Source organism: Ostrea edulis, chromosome 6, assembly GCF_947568905.1.
Source record: "Ostrea edulis chromosome 6, xbOstEdul1.1, whole genome shotgun sequence".
NCBI classification, from domain to species: domain Eukaryota; kingdom Metazoa; phylum Mollusca; class Bivalvia; order Ostreida; family Ostreidae; genus Ostrea; species Ostrea edulis.
Window position 1 is genome coordinate 10,943,348 of NC_079169.1, and position 20,370 is coordinate 10,963,717.

Genomic DNA, 20,370 nt, shown 5'->3' on the forward strand with positions numbered 1-20,370 from the left:
ATTTATACGGGGGTGCGCAATGTTACACTTACAGTTGTGATGCACTTTCACTTTTGAAAAGTGAAGACGTTGAAGACCGATTTTGAAAGATATTCTGTGGATATTACGGAGTTAACAGAAGACTGAGATGGAGGAACATGAAGAACAGGGGGGGGAGTCATCAGGTGTAGGCAAATCATTTATAGACAGGACAGAGGACGCAGCTCAGATGAATCTCCGGAAAGAACTGAACATCGCAGAGAATGTGGAACTGCACGAAGGTAAGGGACGGTTTGGATTTGGATATGTAATCGTTGACAAACATGAGCTCACTGAACGCTTCTTTTGACTCGATAAATTTCTGTAATAGGTTTTTAACGACGCCTCGCTTCGATGTCCCGACTTAAACTTGGAAACCGACATCAATCACCTATATGGTTGCTGTGGCATGGAAGCAGTGTGGTGTGTAGGTCTTAATGCACTTTGACGACTTATCGGCCATACATCCTGTGAATGACCTTTTTGCTAAACCCTAATGTCATCGTCTAGCAGTAGGTACAATTCCGCATCACCGATGACCAGGGTGAAGTTGTAGCAGACGAAATTTTAGACATACAATAGTAAAATATTGTTTACAGAAATGCTTTTATCAATTATAGATGAAAGTCCACTGCTTGGAATACAAATAAAACCGGAAATACATTTTGTGATGTTGATTTCATCTATTGATAGATTTCTGTAGTAAGTGAGAACGATTGCTAGATGTGTATTGCCTTAGTAAAAGTAGTACCTGTTACCTACTTTTAACAAATGTTCATACGCACAGCCGTGACCTCTATTGACCCCGTAGTGGATTTATGCAGGAATAAATACGTTTGCTCGTAATAGTGTTATATAAGAAAAAACAGTTGCAAATGTAAATATATTGAAATATCTGGAAAATGTTTTTAAAGAGGCAATAGTATTACCGCACGTGTTAACATCAGTCAGAAAGCACGTACTATTATTTATTGCTAAAAGAAGCTGTGAGACTGTCTGACGTAAGACTACACGTCAGGAACTTTGATTTTATGTCTTAGATTTTCTAGTTTGAAGAATACTTGGTATCTTGTAAGTTAAAATTACATGCCTTAATGTACTTTTCAAGAAAAATGAAGCAAACAATGTTATTTTAATGACCAGAGATTTTACATCGTACGAAATATGCTTCGTCACTTTTACAGGAATTATACAGATTGATGTAGCAATTAATGTACGTTACATAGCTTGTCCTAAAGTTTTTAAATGGATATATAATATTAAAAAACTGAAATTAATACCATTAATCCAAGAGTGTACATAGGGTCCTCCAAAGTTCCCTGATGAATCTGTCAGCGTGATCGTGATTGTGAATGATCCCGGAGAAAGGTCCACGCCTACCCAGCTTCCATCACATGACACGTTACTTGTGAAGTTTGTGGGATCCTGAATAAGGCAGCTGGTGTTTACCGGTTCCGTAACGGTCCAAGTTATTGTTACGTTACTGTAAGTTCTTGGCGGTTTTTCAGAAAACCTCAATCGTGGTTTGATTGTATCCACTATTTAATAATGACATTGAAACATAGTTGATATTATGAGGCACTGCCGTTGTCATATATTCTACAGATCATGGCAAGATTAGCGCAATCAAACAGTTTTCTCTATTATGATTATTACTACCATATCAGTAGAGTTTGATTGCTTTATTTTACGACAATACTATTCTGTTTGACTCACTCACCCTTATCACCGTTGTGTCAGTAGAGTTTGATTGCTTTATTTTACGACAATGCTATTCTGTTTGACTTACTCACCCTTATCACTGTTGTATCAATAAAGTTTGATTGCTTTATTTTACGACAATGCTATTCTGTTTGACTTACTCACCGTTATGCCAGTTATGACCAAAGTCCGCTGTATTGTTGCCAAGATCGATTAAACGAATATTGAGACTGTAGTTTCCTCCCTGTAAACTGATGCCAGACCAGGATCTAGAGTCACACGAGAACACAGTGGTGTTGTCAGGCGTTATCAAAGTACAGGTCGCCAACACTGGCTCATTTACCGACCACGTGATTGTTGCGTCATTTACTGTGAGGACACTAATGCGCGTGAATGTAAGGATTGGAGGAGTGACGTCATCTACATGAAAAAGGTGGTGATAGCGAACAGTGATCAATCTCATATAGCCTACAAAGAATACAAAATTAAGAGAAGGGCAAACATGGACACCTAGAAACACCAAACATTGCATTAAGTTCCTAGGAGGAGTAATCATCTCATGTTGACCGGTCACATCTGCCGTGGGCCCTATATCTCGATCAGAGTAATCCCTGGTTAAAATCAGTATGTAAAGAACGGTCTAACAATTGGTATGAAACACTGCAGAGAACATTGAACATAATGACAGGTTGTATTTTAAGATCATTATAACATTCATAGAATTTGCAAACTGCCGACTTTAAAAGACTGTTGAAATTCAAGTAACATCATTCGCAGATAATGTTCTCGTAATTGAATCAGTTAAAAGACATACCCACCTTATGAAAGTGATAATGGAATATTGATACACAAATATAGGAAGTTGAGGAAGCTGTAGTCATCTGTCATAAAAGTTAACTTGTGTTTACCGGCTATGTTCGGTAAAATATCTAATTTTGAAGATGACAGACTCCATGGTGTCTTTTATTTCGATTTCTCTAGGCTATATCTCATCAATTTATGAATGAAAGTGAATATTCTTAATAGATAAAACGTCGAAAGCATGACACAAATCATTGTATTGTGTCATTTACCGTCAATATAGTTAAATGAAAGGTGAAGATAACGAACGATGATCAATCATATAATTCCTATAAGCAATTCAAAATAGAGAGTTGGGCAAACACGGACCCCTGGATATACCAGTGGTGGGATTTTGATCCACTCGATAGACCTATATTTTTCAAAGAATCAAGAATACTAAAATTATCTACACTTTACAGTATTACTTAGAACTATCATCAAAAAAGGAAAAGTGAAGATAACGAACAATGATCAATCCCATAGCTCCTATAAAGGTGAAGATAACGAACAGCGATCAATCTCATAGCTCATATAAAGGTGAAGATAACGAACAGTGATCAATCTCATAGCTCCTATAAGCAATACAAAATAGAGAGTTGAACATCACGGACCATTGGACACACCAGAAGTGGGATAAGGTGCCTAGGAGGTAAGCATCCCCTGTCATCCAGCTCTCAATTTTATATTCCCTATAGGAGTTATAAATTGTTCACCGTTCGTTATATTCACCTTTCAACAGAGACAATTACCATTGTACCATGTGTATTTGGCCTGTGCAGAATTATTAGATTTATCTGTGCCAGTTATTTCCAAAGTGACGTTCCCTTCGGGTAAAAATGTTCCACTCCAACTTCCGTCACAGACAGGAAATACTTTGATCTGTATCGATGTATTGACGATGCATACAGATGTAACGACCTCGTTGTATGTCCAAGTGACCGTGGCATTATCAGAGGACTTATCACAATAGGGAGTACTGGTCAAGGTCAACTCCGGAGGCTTTACGTCTCCTGTAAAGAAAATCACGTGACAGCAACATCGATATTATATTGTATACATCGTTTAACAAAGTGCGTTAGGGAGGAATTTAGTTCGCAGACTGTTCATTGCATTTTACATATCTCCGGGGGTTAGGGGATGTTAATAAATTGACATCATCGTCTAAAGTATTATATCAATTAATAGTAACACTAAACATTAAACTGAAAAAGTGTATTGATATAAAAGATAAATTACAGGTAATTGAACTAATCTAAAACCTATAGTACACGCAACAATACTGTAAAAGATTTAATTTACAAGTCTACAAGATACAGTTAAGGTATAGGTAGTGTCACCAGTTAACGGACAAGAATGCCAAAACTTACTGTTGAACCAACTATGTTGAAAAGGACCTGCCATATTCAGAGACTCATCATAAACTGTGACATTAAGTGTGAAAGTTCCCTCTGGTAGATAATCCTCGTTCCACATTTCATGGCATACCAGAGACCGGTAAAAAGAAGGACCTTCCACTTCACAAACTGCAGTCACAACCTCGCTAGTTACCCACGTGATGGTGGCATTGTTTAGAGACTGTTTCGGGTTACGTGTAAACCTTAGTATTGGAACTGTGACATCGACTGAAGGAATAATACACGCAATGCATTAATCAGTTTACGGAGAAATCTACAAAGTATGGAATATTTATAGATAGTTTTCACCACCTGCAATATATTTTAAGTAGGTGTGGAGAATGATATCAAGAAAAGGTGTGGGATATTTCAAAATCTTACAGAAAATTGTGCTAACGTAAACATTATACCGTATCATGTGATGCTACTTGAATTATCAAACTCTCATTAGCTTGAACTCTCTGCACTAAAGTGAAAGGTGAAGATAATGAACAGTGATCAATCTCATAACTCCTACAAGCAATACAAAATAGATAGTTGGGCAAACACGGACCCCTGGACACACCAGAGGTGGGATCAGGTGCCTAGGAAGAGTAAGCATCCCCTGTCGACCGGTCACACCCGCCTCGAGCCCCATATCCTGTTCAGGTAAATGGAGTTATCCGCAGTCAAAATCAGTGTGCCAAGAACGGCTTAACAATCGGTATGAAACACGTCAGACAGCATTTGACCCAATGATAGGTTGTATTGACGAACTAAATCGTTATAACGACCATAGAATTTGCGAAATGCTTACTTCAATCGAGACTGTTGAAACCCCTGTACCATCAATTTGTTTGTCAGTAGCTTACCTCGATTTAAAAACTGACTATACGCAGAACAAGCTCTTGCATATCGAAATAAAATGTCAAATAAAAATGTGCATAAAATTTTGGTATAATGTAGCATGTTACATATATTTTGACGCTAGTCCACAAACATTTTGATGTTTATTGTGTATTTTCTAAATAAAACTCATCTTTAAAAAATGATCTGTTAATGTTATTACGGCTTAAATGTAAGGTGTTTGTTTTTTACGAGAACTCATTACAACTAGTAAGTGACAATATCTTATTACTGTTGGTCCATGTGTGAAGAAACGGTCCTCCTGTCATACCAACCAAGTCGACTAACGTGATGCTAATCTCGTATGAACCACGTGGTAAATCTACGGCTTCCCATTGACCATTGCATGTGTCATTCACTTGTGTGGTGTTTGGATATGTAATGATACAAGCAGACGATGTCAAGGACTCGCTTACAGTCCATGCTACAGTTGCGTTGCTTTTTGTCAGTGATGGATTTAATGTGAAAGTGAGGCTTGGGGGTGTGACGTCAACTACAAAACACATCATGTGCTAACAATTCATCATTTCCTGTACATTCTTAGAAATTTCAAACCAAAGACAAAGGATACTTGATCTAGAGAATAAAACGCTTCATCATATTCCTGTTTCTATCAAAATAAAATCACTCTTCACTTATTTTCGTAGGGTAAACTTTTTCGACTTTTGAGGGAAAAATCAATTTTCCTGGATTTGATTTCGTGGCTCAACCATTGTCCTTTCTCACTGGTGTTTACTTTTCGACTGTTGGTAACTACAAACAACGAATAATAAACCTCCGGGGAAAAATAGATTTAACAGTACCCCAGTACAAAAAGAAGTCAGTACAATAAGTTAATTATTAGATGTTTACAGACAAAACAGTACGTTTGTTAAGACTCATATTACAGTTGACCTACTAATTACTAAATGTTCGAAGGGCCTCAGTGTCCGAGTGGTTAGAGCATCGCGCTCAAAATCACACGGCCTCTCACCTCTGTCGGGGCGGGTTCGAATTCCGCTCGCGCCAGTAAGTGAGAAAGTTTCCCAGTTTACTTCCGGAAGGTCGGTGATCTCTTCTCAGGTACATTGTATCTGGGTTCTCTCTTCCACCAATAAAAACTGGGCGTCACCAGATGACCGAAAAATTGTTGAGTGTGGCGGAAAACATCAATCAATACGAAATGTTTGATATGATCTTGGCAATTGATTTAACCAATGCCGTGTTTGTGACTACATCTACATAACACAATCGTGACTTTAAAGTTCACAGGAAAATGTTCTGAACATTACCATTTTCTATGAAAACTATACAGATTAGTATGTGTCAATGCAAAATTTATGTTCAGAATGATTTTCAATTGACGCTGAAAGACGTCCAATTTTGAAAATTTTTGTATTTTCATATAGAACATATGCTTTGGTTGGTAGAACACCTGACTAGCGATTGAGAGGGCCAAAGTTCTAAGTTCGGTCTGGTTAGTTGTTTTTCTCCTTTCTTATTACATTTGGTGCCGTTGAATACCCCTGGACTTCTAGATGAAAGTCCTGCCAAAGGCAAAATAATCCGGGTTATGTGACTTCGACGGCGAAGATTGATTGATTGAAGATCGTTGATTGTATATTGTTTAATGTCCTCGATAATTTTTCACGCATATGTAGACGTCACCATTGCCGGTAAAGGACTGCAAAATTTGATTCTATGCTCGGTGCTTACGGCCTTTGAGCAGGGAGGAATTTTTATCACGCCACACCTGCTATGATACGGGAACTTGTTCTTTTGGGATCTCATCCGAAGGACCACCCCATTTACTCGCCTCTTACGACAACCAAGGGGTACTGAGGACTTATTCTGTCCCGGATCCCCACGGGAGTCAGCGAAGACAATTTAAGGAGGGATGACTATAGTGATTTGGATTCTGGATATTGGCTTAGATATTTAAGTAATTACAACACCTGACTAGCAAATCAGGGTCCAGGGTTCGATTCCCCAGCTCCTTTTCTTTTACGCAGCGAGGAAGCAACAGAGAGACTAAATATCAGTTTGAATGATCAAATGGTCCGTTGCATTTTCTTCCTTCCTATTACATTTGGTGCCATTGACCACCCCTGGACGAAGACAAAGATTTTTGAACGGTAAGATATATCATTAATGTATGCACATAAATCATTCAATTATATGATGGGTGGTGTGCTGTTTCTTCATTGACGAAGGAATCAATTACTGCATTATTCAAATATCCAGATTCCTAGAAAATATGATACAGGAATTCGTAAGCGTAAAATTAGCGTAAGTATATTTTTGTGATTAGATGTTATTGACCATACCGATAATCCATTGATGTACATAAGGTCGAGCTTTGTTTCCTGACAAATCCTCTATTTCGATACTTATGGAGTAGTTTCCCGCCATCAGATTGGTTCTATTGAAGGATTTGTTGCACGTAATTATGGAAGTTGAAGTGGGTGTGGTCAAATTACAGCTTTCTACCGAAAGAGCCTCGTTTACATCCCATGTCAAGGTGAAAGTCTCGTTGTTGTTCATTTGTATTGGAGACGATGTAAATGTAAGAACGGGTGGGTCAAAGTCCACTTAATTGAAAAAGATGAAACATAATACAATCGTCTTTAATTATAATGCAAAAATTCATAGAACCAAGAGTTCTCTATATACATTGTTTTCCACAAATTGAACTATAAGTTTCCTTACCGACAGTGAAGTTCCAGAAGAAGGGCTGTGTGATCCCTTTCCAATCCGATAAACAATCAAAGGAATCAGCGGCAACAGATCCTGATATAAAAAGGTACGTCATATTTATATATCCACAGATCAGTGTATGTACAATAATCAATGGATGTTGGATATCCATTTTCCTTTCATCTTTCCTAAAGGTGATTTCATTTACTTGTAACCTCCGTTTTCAAACGATGAGAGTGTCAGATGTTTGAACTTGTATCACTAGTAAAATCATGACAGTAAAATAAATTGTACTATTAGTAGAAACAATATCCAGTTAATCAAACTCTAATTCTATCATAAATTATATCAGTTTATATTAATTGTATTGCTAGTATAAATCAAGTCAGTTTTTACGAATTGTATTGCTGGTAAGACCTTTGCATGCAGGTTTCGATTAATCATGTCAGTTTAAGTAACTGTTATTGTCGTTGGCGTTAGGAACTTGCTATCACTCTAAAATTACATCCCGAATAGTTATTGATTATGAATATTATACCATTAGCATAATGGATAAATTCAATTTGTTATATATGCATTTGTGATATTCGTTTGCTATATAAAACGCCAAAACAAAACAATTTCAATTTTCAATGAGGAGATGAATGAGGAGTTTAGGAGTTCAAAGGTCATAACATTATACGCCTGTTCAAAGCATGGACATTTATCAAATAAGAAGTGTAATAAGATTTCTCAGTGACTTAAAAAACGATGGTTAGCTGTAGCACAGCAGTATATATTGGCCTGGAGATATCGAACATGTCGAGTACGTAATCAACTCTACTGAGAAAACCTTAGGATTTTATCACGTGGTCACTCTACTGCATATCTCGTTGAAGTTTCTAAAATGGTTATACAGTATATATTTTCCAAGTACATGTATTTAACTCGAACAATGTTACAAGTATAGTTAGCAAGCATTTTCGTCTAGCAAGATAAATCGTTCAGCACACGAGAGGACCATACAAGTGTGCAGAACGTTGCTATGTTTGTTGCTAAAACTACGGTTAATATAAAAAGCATTAGATACACACAACTTACCAATAATTTCAAAATTGCGAAATAAGTATAATGATTGACAAAAAATCTTGACCAATTAAAACCAATCCAAACTGTATAATGCGTTTCGCGCCTATTTAAATGAATTGTTTTGAAAACATATCAAAGGAATTATCAAATGCATTTACCACCTTCCCAATCCACAACTATGAGATAGAATTTAACTATAAAATTGTATTTTACCTGAATTGACGAGAACGTAGTAGTCTCCTATAGGTAGAAGAACTGAACCTACAAACGAATGTTTAAACTTAGAGAGTCGTTCTATTTGTGATATCATTTTTGTTTCACTTCGTCAAATCAAAGTTAAAAGAGTTACCCAACGTAACTGTGACCTCGTGACCTCCCGAAACCGGAAATGAAGCTACAGCCGGGTCTGTCATATTAAATGTGCGTGCCTCAGTTCCATTGGCGTGGTGTATTGTTAAGAATTTGTCTGTTGTGGGACGAACAAACTGTCAAAGAAAGAAACACTAAAAAGTGGAATTTGCATAGACTTTTGAAATTTATTATTCAAAATATCTATATTTTAGCATCTCTGAGCTGAAAGTTAATGCATGATACTTTCTGTTGTCGTTCATCAAGAAAAGTACAATTGTTTCATTTACTTCATTCATAGTTACCTTTGGCATTAAAGTTCTTATATAGGCCAAGTAGGCAGAACTATCATGTTTAAAGCAGTGAGGAAGTTTTAAAATGTCTGTCACGACTTCACAATTTGGCGCCATATTTTCGAATTATTCTCAATAGCCTTTACATATTCAGTCACATGATCCAAGAAACATTGTCATGAAGCCATCGAAATTTCATCATGACAGCTGTTGCTTCTGATTGAATGAATTTACATAAGTTCGTTTTTTATATAAGGTTATTATGAGATTGATCACTGTTCGTTATCTTCACCTTTCATGTGTATCATATGTGCTAATTACTGGTGGTTAGATTACGCGTTTACCAGTATAAAATATCAGCCATTGTGACAATGACCTGATTGACAAGGAGTTTCATCTTACCTTTCTGCCAAAGCACATCTTTAATGTGTTGATGAGATGTGCTTCTATTTCTCCCAATGGTGTTAAACATCCTTGTGTGAGCTCTATTGAAGGAGGGGCTGCAAAAATTGTATAATACATATAATGTATGTCGTTACACTCTGACACGATGAGAAGCGATGAAACATACTAGATCTATAAAACCCCTAGTCAGAGTTTATCACAGTGGTAGCATTATTAATATCACGTTCTTTTTTCATTCCATTTCACATTGCATTTCAGCAAAATATCAACTACATGATGACTGGAATGTTACTTTACGGTTTCGTTTTGGAACAAATCGAAATTATACATAGCATAAGATGAAGTATGATAATGAATCACAACTGTATGCTCTTTATTGCAATCGATCAATTCTTTTTTGCCAAGAATCCAACAAATCAACTTACTTTCTTTCAGCAGATCAATACAAGTCAAGGTTGAGGAAAGTCTGAAAAATCGATATTCTTTTTTACAAAATAACTTCAAAGAATTCAAAATTTGAGGTATTATTTATTATTTTTCATTTCATGTAATTCTGTAAGTTGAAATGAATGCCGACTCATAACTTGTTTTCAATTTCTGCATTGAAACACATCAAATGAAGCCCGCGCTGACTACTCGTTGGTGACCACGTGACTGTAATTGACCACTCCCTGCCGGAGGCACCATAAGGGGACAAACTAGTTTTTGTCGTTCCTATTGGTCCCATTAGTGATATTTTTGTAACTCTACAAATATAAATTTCAAAATATGATACATGAAATATATCGAAAAGTTCCATCAAATCGATAGAATGATAATCTTACGTGTGTGATGCCTTTTTACTTCTTGCTACGAGTGTCTGGCGAAATGTATTCGTAACAACATGGCAGCTACCTTCGGGAGGGGTGGGGTTCACAAAGGAAGGTGCATCGTTACAGTCCAGGGGGTCGTCAAACACCATTATCAGAAACTGAAGCGGAACGGAGCTGAGGACTGTGTTGGGTGCAACACTTGAAAAGTCTTCGATCTGAATGTGCACACCATAGGTTCCTGTTCCGGAAGTCGCATTGTACGAGAACATGCACGTGCCCTAGTGTGTAGTGTGGGATGGAAAAATATTTTAGAATGGACCTAGGAGTGGTATAATATTTGTATTTCCAAAGCAAACCATTTATAGCATTCCTTTCTGTAAATCGAATGATTGCAGTAAAGAATTCAAATTTAGTAACTGGAGCCGAAGGTTCAATCGAGATCTATCAACTTCTGTTTGGCATCTGCCTGTCAGATTTACATTATCCATCCACTGGGTAGATTAAACCTAAACCTTCCCACGAGGCTTTCTTAGATACAGATTTTTTTTCAAATGAAGGAAGATGACCATTCCAAGTCACAATAAAGACTCATTACACAGGGAATTATACCAGATTTTCTGTCGAGAATTACAGGGGAACATTTTGTTTTTACAATTGTATGCAATCATCCCCATGTAATGCTGGATCAAGTTTCTTAATTCCATGATTACTGGGTTCAAAGCGGGGTCATAGGAAGGGCTTTTGAATTTCACACTGGAAAATTATCATGTAATGTTAGAATCCTAAAGACCAATACGGGTACCAATTGTCAGATTTCAAGTGAAGAAAACCTTCTAAACTAGAGAGTGCCATGGGGATCCGGGTTAATTAAGTCCTCAGTACCCCTTGCTTGTCGTACGAGGCGACTAAATGGGGCGGTCCTTCGAATGAGTCAGCAAAAACCGAGCTTCCGTGTCACAGCAGGTGTGGCACGATAAAGCCCCCCCCCCCGCCCCCCCCTCCTCCTCAAAGGCCATTATCCCGAACATAGGCCTAAATTTTGTAGTCCTTCATCGGCAATGGTGACGTCTCCATATGAGTGAAACATTTTCGAGAGGGACGTTAAACAATGTAAAACCAACCAAAATACGTTTTATTGGCCAACTAACGGAGGACCATGGTATTTAGAATATTGATTGATTGATCGTATCTTGCTTAACGTCTCGCTTGAGAATTTTTCACTCTTATGGAGACGTCACCAAGACGGGTGAAGGACTTCAAATATAGGCCTATGCTTGGCACTTACGGCGATTGAGCAGTGAGGGTTCTTTAGCGTGCCACACCTACTGTGACACGGAACATCCGTTTTTTAGGTCATCTCCGAGGACCCGAGACATTCATGCCAAGAGTTTGGCGATGGAACTGTCACTACCCGTTTTAACGACTTAGGTCTGTCGCAGCCGGGATTCGAATCCCGGCTTTCCGCCCCAAATGCTCTAACCTCTCGACCACCGCGGCGGCTTAGAATATTGAAAACAAATTCTTCTTGTATATTTCCACAACAAAAAACATTGTGTGATTTGTCAGATTGAAATACAAGTATACTCATCAGGTAAAATCATTTTGTTAAATGAAGACAACCCCCCCCCCCCCCCCCCCCCCTGGTCATAATTGGGGTTAAAGCTATACAAAACACATATAAGAAAAAGGTTAGGAAATGAACCACAAGATTACATTGATATACATACATACAACTGATCTTGCGTAGCATTCATTTCATTTTACTCCATTTAGTATGCATGTAGAGTTTAGGTCTTTTTGCGCATATAATTAACAGTTTAAAATATTAATACTAGTTACTGTAGGTAACAATCGTTTACTTTCTTTTGATAGTAACTATAGATAACAATCGTTTACTTTCTTTTGATAGTTACTGTAGATAACAATCGTTTACTTTCTTTTGATAGTAACTATAGATAACAATCGTTTACTTTCTTTTGATAGTAACTATAGATAACAATCGTTTACTTTCTTTTGATAGTTACTGAAGATAATAATCGTTTACTTTCTTTTGATAGTAACTGAAGATAACAATCGTTTACTTTCTTTTGATAGTAACTATAGATAACAATCGTTTACTTTCTTTTGATAGTTACTGAAGATTACAATCGTTTACTTTCTTTTGATAGTAACTATAGATAACAATCGTTTACTTTCTTTTGATAGTTACTGTAGATAACAATCGTTTACTTTCTTTTGATAGTAACTATAGATAACAACCGTTTACTTTCTTTTGATAGTTACTGTAGATAACAATCGTTTACTTTCTTTTGATAGTTACTGTAGGTAACAATCGTTTACTTTCTTTTGATAGTTACTGAAGATAACAATTGTTTACTTTCTTTTGATAGTAACTGTAGATAACAATCGTTTACTTTCTTTTGATAGTTACTGTAGATAACAATCGTTTACTTTCTTTTGATAGTTACTGTAGATAATAATCGTTTATTTTCTTTTGATAGTAACTGTAGATAACAATCGTTTACTTTCTTTTGATAGTTACTGTAGATAACAATCGTTTACTTTCTTTTGATAGTTACTGTAGATAACAATCGTTTACTTTCTTTTGATAGTTACTGTAGGTAACAATCGTTTACTTTCTTTTGATACTGGTAGATGAGGATTGTCAATCTATTTTGATCTATGGCCATTATAGTACAAGTTTGAAGTTCTTCGTATGATAACTAGTCAGCCCGAGGGCTGACTAATAAACTACAATAGACGAATTTTGGCGTTTATGCATGAATTAGCACAGCCTCCAATAGATCGATAACCCCATCTACCCTACAAGATTAGATACTATTTTGATGATGGAGCGTTATTTGAACGAAGAAAATATAATCCATGGCAAGTGTGTCTTTATGTTACTACCTACTAATAAGAGTACTTCTTTAATAGCTCATCCAGGGAACTAACATTCCGTATCTTTTTTCCTTCCTGTTCATTACAAACCGTATCTACTGTACTTCCTGTTCATTACAAATGGTATCTATTGCACTTCCTGTCCAATACAAACCGTATCTATTGTACTTCTTGTTGATTACAAACGGTATCTATTGCACTTCCTGTCCATTACAAACCGTATTTATTGTACTTCCTGTTCATTACAAACCGTATTTATTGTACTTCCTGTCCATTACAAACCGTATCTATTGCACTTCCTGTCCATTACAAACCGTATCTATTGCACTTCTTGTCCATTACAAACCGTATCTATTGTACTTCCTGTTCATTAAAAACCGTATATATTGTACTTCCTGTTCATTACAAACTGTATCTATTGTACTTCCTGTCCATTACAAACCGTATCTATTGCACTTCCGAAAAGTCCGCCACAGAGATATCCACACTCGTTGGAGTCGGAGCCGGGAAAACGACAGCGGAGGATGTCCCCGTCAGCATCAATAACTGGAACAGAGGCCAATGTCTATATATAGACAAGACATGATATAACATGTAAATGAATAGGTCAATGTATAGAAACTAAAGAGGGTTATGATTTTATATCATATCATTGTCAAGACATCTTTATATAAAATGTCGCTATAAATTGAATATGATAAATAAGTTTCCATCTTTATGAATTTGATTACATGTCAAACATACAGTACCTATTTTTCTTTAACGTGAAAAATCAACACGTTTTGCAATTATTGTCTTTAAAACTACTCCCTCTTGGTAAAAATGACTACATTTTGACAGCATCATACCAACTGCGTTCTACAATGATTTACCAGGTATTTTGAACGTGTGGAAGCATCCAGAGAGGAGGCGAACCAAGGGTGCCATGGTAACGACAGGAGAGGAGTTGATGACCCCGGTATCTACCCTCGTCGCTAAGTCCGCAGTCATGGTCATCCTCATGTCCCCATTAGCCTGTACACCGCTTAAGGTCATCCAACAACAGCCCTCCAATCTAGTAACATTGAACACAAGGAAGAAAGATTTAGTAACTAGAAGATAGGTTTTGAAACTCTAACATTTCATTAATCTACACAATATATTTTTGTCAAAAGTAAGGGAAACAGTTGTCCATTGGCCCAATACGATTAATGTGACATTCCTGTCAAAAATAAGTATTTATTATTATTATTATCTTTCATCTACCCTTTTTATAGGTAACCCAATATTCGGTCAATGCCCCTATCACAAGGTTTAAACCCGCTGGGACCTCCGTGGCCGAGTGGTTAGAGCATCGCGCTCAAAATCACACGGCCTCTCACCTCTGGTCTGCGCGGGTTCAAATCCCACTCGCGCCGGTAAGTGAGAAAGTTTCCCAGTGTACTTTCGGAAGGTCGGTGGTCTATTCCCAGGTACATTGTATCTGGTTTCTCTCTTCCACCAATAAAAACTGGGCGCCACCAGATAACTGAAAAATTGTTGAATATGGCGGAAAACAGCAAAACAATGAATCTATCTAAACTCACCGTAACCATAAATAAAGAAATGAGTAGTTCTCTAACCTCAATAAAACTCTACCCACTTTCATCAAACGCCCAAAAAATTTAGAAATCGTTTTAAGATACCTAATTTACTGGTTACAAAATGATTAAACCAACATTAACGTTTAAAGATATCAGTATTATTCATCAATTTTCTGGGTACGAGTTCTCCTGATACCTGTTGATACCATGCGGTTCGAATGACTTCAACCTGTGCTTCCAGAATTTTTCCTTTTGCTTTCTTTCGGAATCTGACCAATCGAAACATATCGTTGATTATAGTCATTGAATTGTGTAGTTACTAGCAAATCTTTATTGGTTCTGACAGAGGACCGGTGGTTGTTTCTCCTACGTACTGCTTCTGACAGACATTGCAACTGATGAGATAGATCCAGTTATTGGTTTTGCAGGAAAAGTTTCCCAATATTTTATAACTGCGGCCTGTGACAGGACTGCTAAAACTCTCAGTGTCTGACCTATATTTACATAATTGACATATAAGGTATGAACATGTTTTGAAACCTCCATTATGTAAAAAGTTCTCCAGTTTAGCCCTTATTATCATTTCCTTCGGTTTCTGGAGCGTCTTTTAACATTGATTGGCAAGCTTAAAAACCAAAATCATGTAGTCTGTGGTGTAAATATGTTTGTAGATTTAGTGTAGTTGTGGTACTAGATGTATTTATATGTAGTTTTTGTTTTTGTTGTTTTGTTATTATTCTCTGTTAATATTGGCCACATTATAGAATTCTTTTCGTTTGACCTGAAGAAGGGACAGGTCGTTCCGAAAATTTGACAATCTGGTTGTTCGTGTCGTTGGTCATTTTAGTGCTTTGTATAATCTTTTATATTTGACATTGTATACACGTTGTGGATCCGACACTTCTAGGTATTGGGTGACGTTGGAACGTAGTGTTTATATATATATATATATATATATATATATATATATATATATATATACAGCCTCAACGGAGATATCTGGTTTGCTTTGATTATCACCGTCTCGTGTTGATCAAGGGGCTTAGTTACCTGAATTGGTATTTGCTCCCCGATGTGGGGAGAGTATACGTGAATGACCCTTCTCCCAGAGACCAGTCCTGACTGGCGCTGTAAGCGATACATGTCCCCCACATGCTGCTAATTTCCGTGTTGCAGCCCACCCTACAGTACAGTCTGGCACTGACCGACAATACACCCCGAGAAGAAATTTTGTTGTCATCACAGTAAGCTCCCGAGCTATAGCTTCTTCTCCAGGCCATCTGGTAGGAAATTTCAATCTGCAATTAACAAGTTTAGATCAGCTAATAAAAGCTCCTTGCGAGTTAATCACTGTTTTATTTCAGAAATACGTAAGGCTAGCCACTTTTTAACAATAAAATAATGTTTTGAAAACTGTTTCTTCCAAGTTCGGAGTCAGAGATCAGCGTGAGAGACTCGATATTAAAATCACATGATAGATTCACTCATATACATGATTACCATATATAATGTCTAAATTCTAATTAGATTGTCTAATGTAAAGCGTGATAGCATGTAAAAATGAGGTGATGCAGTGTTAGGGAGGATGGGGGGGGGGGGTTACAAAAATACAAACAAAAAGAAATTTCTCACGGGCGTCATAGTAAAAATTGTATTTAAAGTATATGTATACATGCATTATATAGAAAACACAGGAGTAATCGGTCATTAATCCTTATACCCGGATCACTAAACATTGTAGGTATATTTAGTTCTACCCGGATACACACAGAGAACATATTTCAGTGCTTCTATAATAGTAAGTGGTCCCTTCATTTATTTCTTTATTTGCAGAAAGGTGAAGATAACGAACAGTGATCAATCTCATAATTCCTATGAGTAATACAAAATAGATAGTTGAGCAAACACGGATCCCTGGACAGATAACTTGAAAAAATAAGCATTTTACAAACTGTAATATTTTTTTACATTGATATAGATAATAATTCTGTTTATTTCTAGCTATGATAGGAAGGCATCATGATAACATATTTTTAAACAACCCTTCAGAATCTGAAAACAAGATCTCAACATATCATTATGTACGTATTCACGGATCTACTTTAAGAAGAGGCTCAGTTTGTTTATTTGTTTTTTGGTTGTTGTTTTTTTTGGGGGGGGTGTATTGCTGTTGGTTTAATTTATTTGTTTGGTCATGCTATGAAAGATATAGATATTCAGGTGAATCATAAAAATACTCCATTCGCTTTAAACGTTTCGAATGGTGTTTATAATGTCATAGTTATCGAAGAAATATAATTCTACACTCTAAACCAAACAAATTAATACCAAAGTTTTTTTGTATGTGAAGGGCAAGTAAAACTATACCAAAAATAGATATAATCTTTATCAAAATGGTTAGATTTCTTTGAATATAATGATTTTAAATATTGATGTAACAAAGAACTAAAGATGTATAGGCACATTTCATACAGGATGGATTTCTATAGTTATAATATGAATAGTTGAGATTTCGATTTACTTCCTTCTAAGACTTCTTTGTTAAATATAGCATGAACGTATCGTGAGTGTGGTCGGGAGGAGGGTGTCCGGAATTAACCCCACCTGGAATTTGTTAAGTATACCCAATTATTTCAAAAAATGGGTTATTACAATTTATGTGCTAAGCAACGAGGACGAAACCAAATAATAGATTTGTCTAAAAATAAATTATGTACAAAGATTTCTCAAAGGAATGTTCACTGGAACAATTTGTTTGATATTATTTTATTTTCATTTATAATTCAAATAATTACCGTGATTGATGTGACAATTTTATTTACACTCGATGTTTCAACGGATTATTATTTACACCTTTAGTCTATTTTTCCACAACAAACTTCTAGACAAAGTAAACATTTAATTGATGGCATTGTAGGCTACTGCATTGTCTGCAAGTAATCGACTTTCGTGGAGTTCGTTCATATTTAGAATTTGACCGTCAAGGAATTGTACAATCATTTATCAAGCAGGGAAATGGAAGATTACTGCAAGAGAGTCTTTTCAAAATGGCTAAATCAAGCCCCCTGTTATGTAATTTGCAATTAGATCACAGCTAAGGATTCCGAATGTTTGGTTATACCTTGATATGACGATTACAGCTGAGGCCTCCGAACGTTTGGTTATACCTTGATATGACGATTACAGCTAAGGATTCCGAATGTTTGGTTATACTTTGATATGACAATTACAGCTAAGGATTCCGAATGTTTGGTTATACCTTGATATGACGATTACAGCTAAGGATTCCGAATGTTTGGTTATACCTTGATATGACGATTACAGCTAAGGATTCCGAACGTTTGGTTATACCTTGATATGACGATTACAGCTAAGGATTCCGAACGTTTGGTTATACCTTGATATGACGATTACAGCTAAGGATTCCGAATGTTTGGTTATACCTTGATATGACGATTACAGCTAAGGATTCCAAATGTTTGGTTACCCTTAGCTTCTCCGTCGTCAACTTCCCATATTTAGTAGCAATATTTCATTATCAGCTGCATATGGTGTTTAAATCTCTCATCTGATTCGATACGCAAGAGCTTGTTCTGCGTATGATCAGTTTTTAACTCGAGGCAGGCTACTGACAAACAAGTTGGTGGTACAGGGTTTCAACAGTCTCGTTTAAAGTCAACATCTTGCAAGTTATATGGTTGTTATAACAATTTAGTTTGCCAATACAATCTATCAATGGGTGAATGCTGTCTGACGTGTTTCATACCGACTGTTAGAGCGTTCCTGGCACATTGATTTTGACTACAGATAACTCCGTTTACCTGATCAGGATATAGGGCTCACGGCGGTTGTGACCGGTCGACAGGGGATGCTTACTCCTCCTAGGCACCTGATACGGTACCCCTGGGTCTGTGTTTGTCCAACTATCTATTTTGTATTGCTTATATGAGTTATGAGATTGATCACTATTCGTGATCTTCACTTTTCATAAGGAAGAATTATTGTCTTCCAAGACAATGATTATTTACTCTCTCAAATTACATATTCATGTGCCTGCTTTGGGATTAAAAAGTGTCTGAAATCATTAAATGCTGGTGCTATTACTGAAATATATAATATAGAGCAATTTTCATTCAATTCAATTTTTTATGACAAAATGACAGCTAATGCCCCTTTGAAGTGAACAAAGATATCGCGAAGTTTTTTAAAGATTAGTTCACGGTAAAAGGTGGGAATGCAAATCTTAAATAAATGTTAACTGTACAAAATTGGAAAAACAATATTTGGACACTTCGACGTTTATAAACACGGATTTACTAAGCCACCATGTGCAACCCCATATTTGGCTCAAGATGCGGAATAGCAACCTTACGGGATACTGAATTCGAAGCGTATTTTATAAGTTGACATAATTAGCTATGCTACAGTCTATATACGACGGAACAAAGTGAGATATCCCCGCTTACTCTTACTTGTTCCCCAGCTTACAGTTCGTGCTAGAAATATGTAAACACTTTTATTCGGAAACCACACACAAGAATGCAAATTTGATCGACATTTAATGAATTTTTCAATCATCCTACCACTTCATATAAAATAAGTAATACGCATGGTTTCTGCACATAACGCTGTAAATAAACGGTGAAAACTTCAATTTTAGTGTTTGTCACTCGGGGGTACAGCTTTTAGTGGCGGTAGAGGTAATGAACCAATCTCCAAGTAATGGGGTATCAATGAAATATAAATCATTTCTAATAATGAATACGGATCACAATAATGAATTTATTAAAACATTATACCAATGTTTTCTTTTAACATTCTTTTACATTAGCACACTTAAAGGCATTTTATAAGTGTCTTCTGCAAAACATTAGGCCTGCTTGATATTAAACACAATAACATTTTCTCTATAATCACGTAGTTTCATGCATTCCAGGCACAAGTACTCTGAAGTTGAAATAAAAAATATGTTAGAGTTCCTCATTGACAATATCTTCGTGGTCTTTGGTGATCAGGTCTTCCAACAGTCTGTTGGAATTCCCATGGCCAAGAATTGTGCTCCTTTGTTGACTGACCTGTTTCTATATTCATATGAAGCAGAATTTATTTAAAAACTTATACTCGAGTAGAATTTGTTTTTGCTGTGGCCTTCAATTCGACATTTAGATATATCGACGATGTTTTGTCTATTAACAATAATAACTTTCATTCATATGTCGATTCTATATATCCCTGTGAGCTCGAAATAAAAAACAACACAGAGTCGTCCACTTCTGCTTCATACTTAGATATTTTATTGAAAGTAGACATTAACGGCAAACTGACAACTCAACTGTACGACAAACGAGATGATTTCAGCTTCTCCATCGTCAACTTCCCATATTTATGTAGCAATATTCCATTATCACCTGCATATGGTATTTATATCTCTCAACTGATTCGATACACACGAGCTTGTTCTGCG

General features: G+C 36.5%; 1 pseudogene; it reads right to left on the reverse strand.

Moving 5' to 3' along the window:
• Positions 1–20,370, reverse strand: part of LOC125645517 (uncharacterized) — a 50,851-nt pseudogene that overhangs the window by 13,822 nt on the left and 16,659 nt on the right.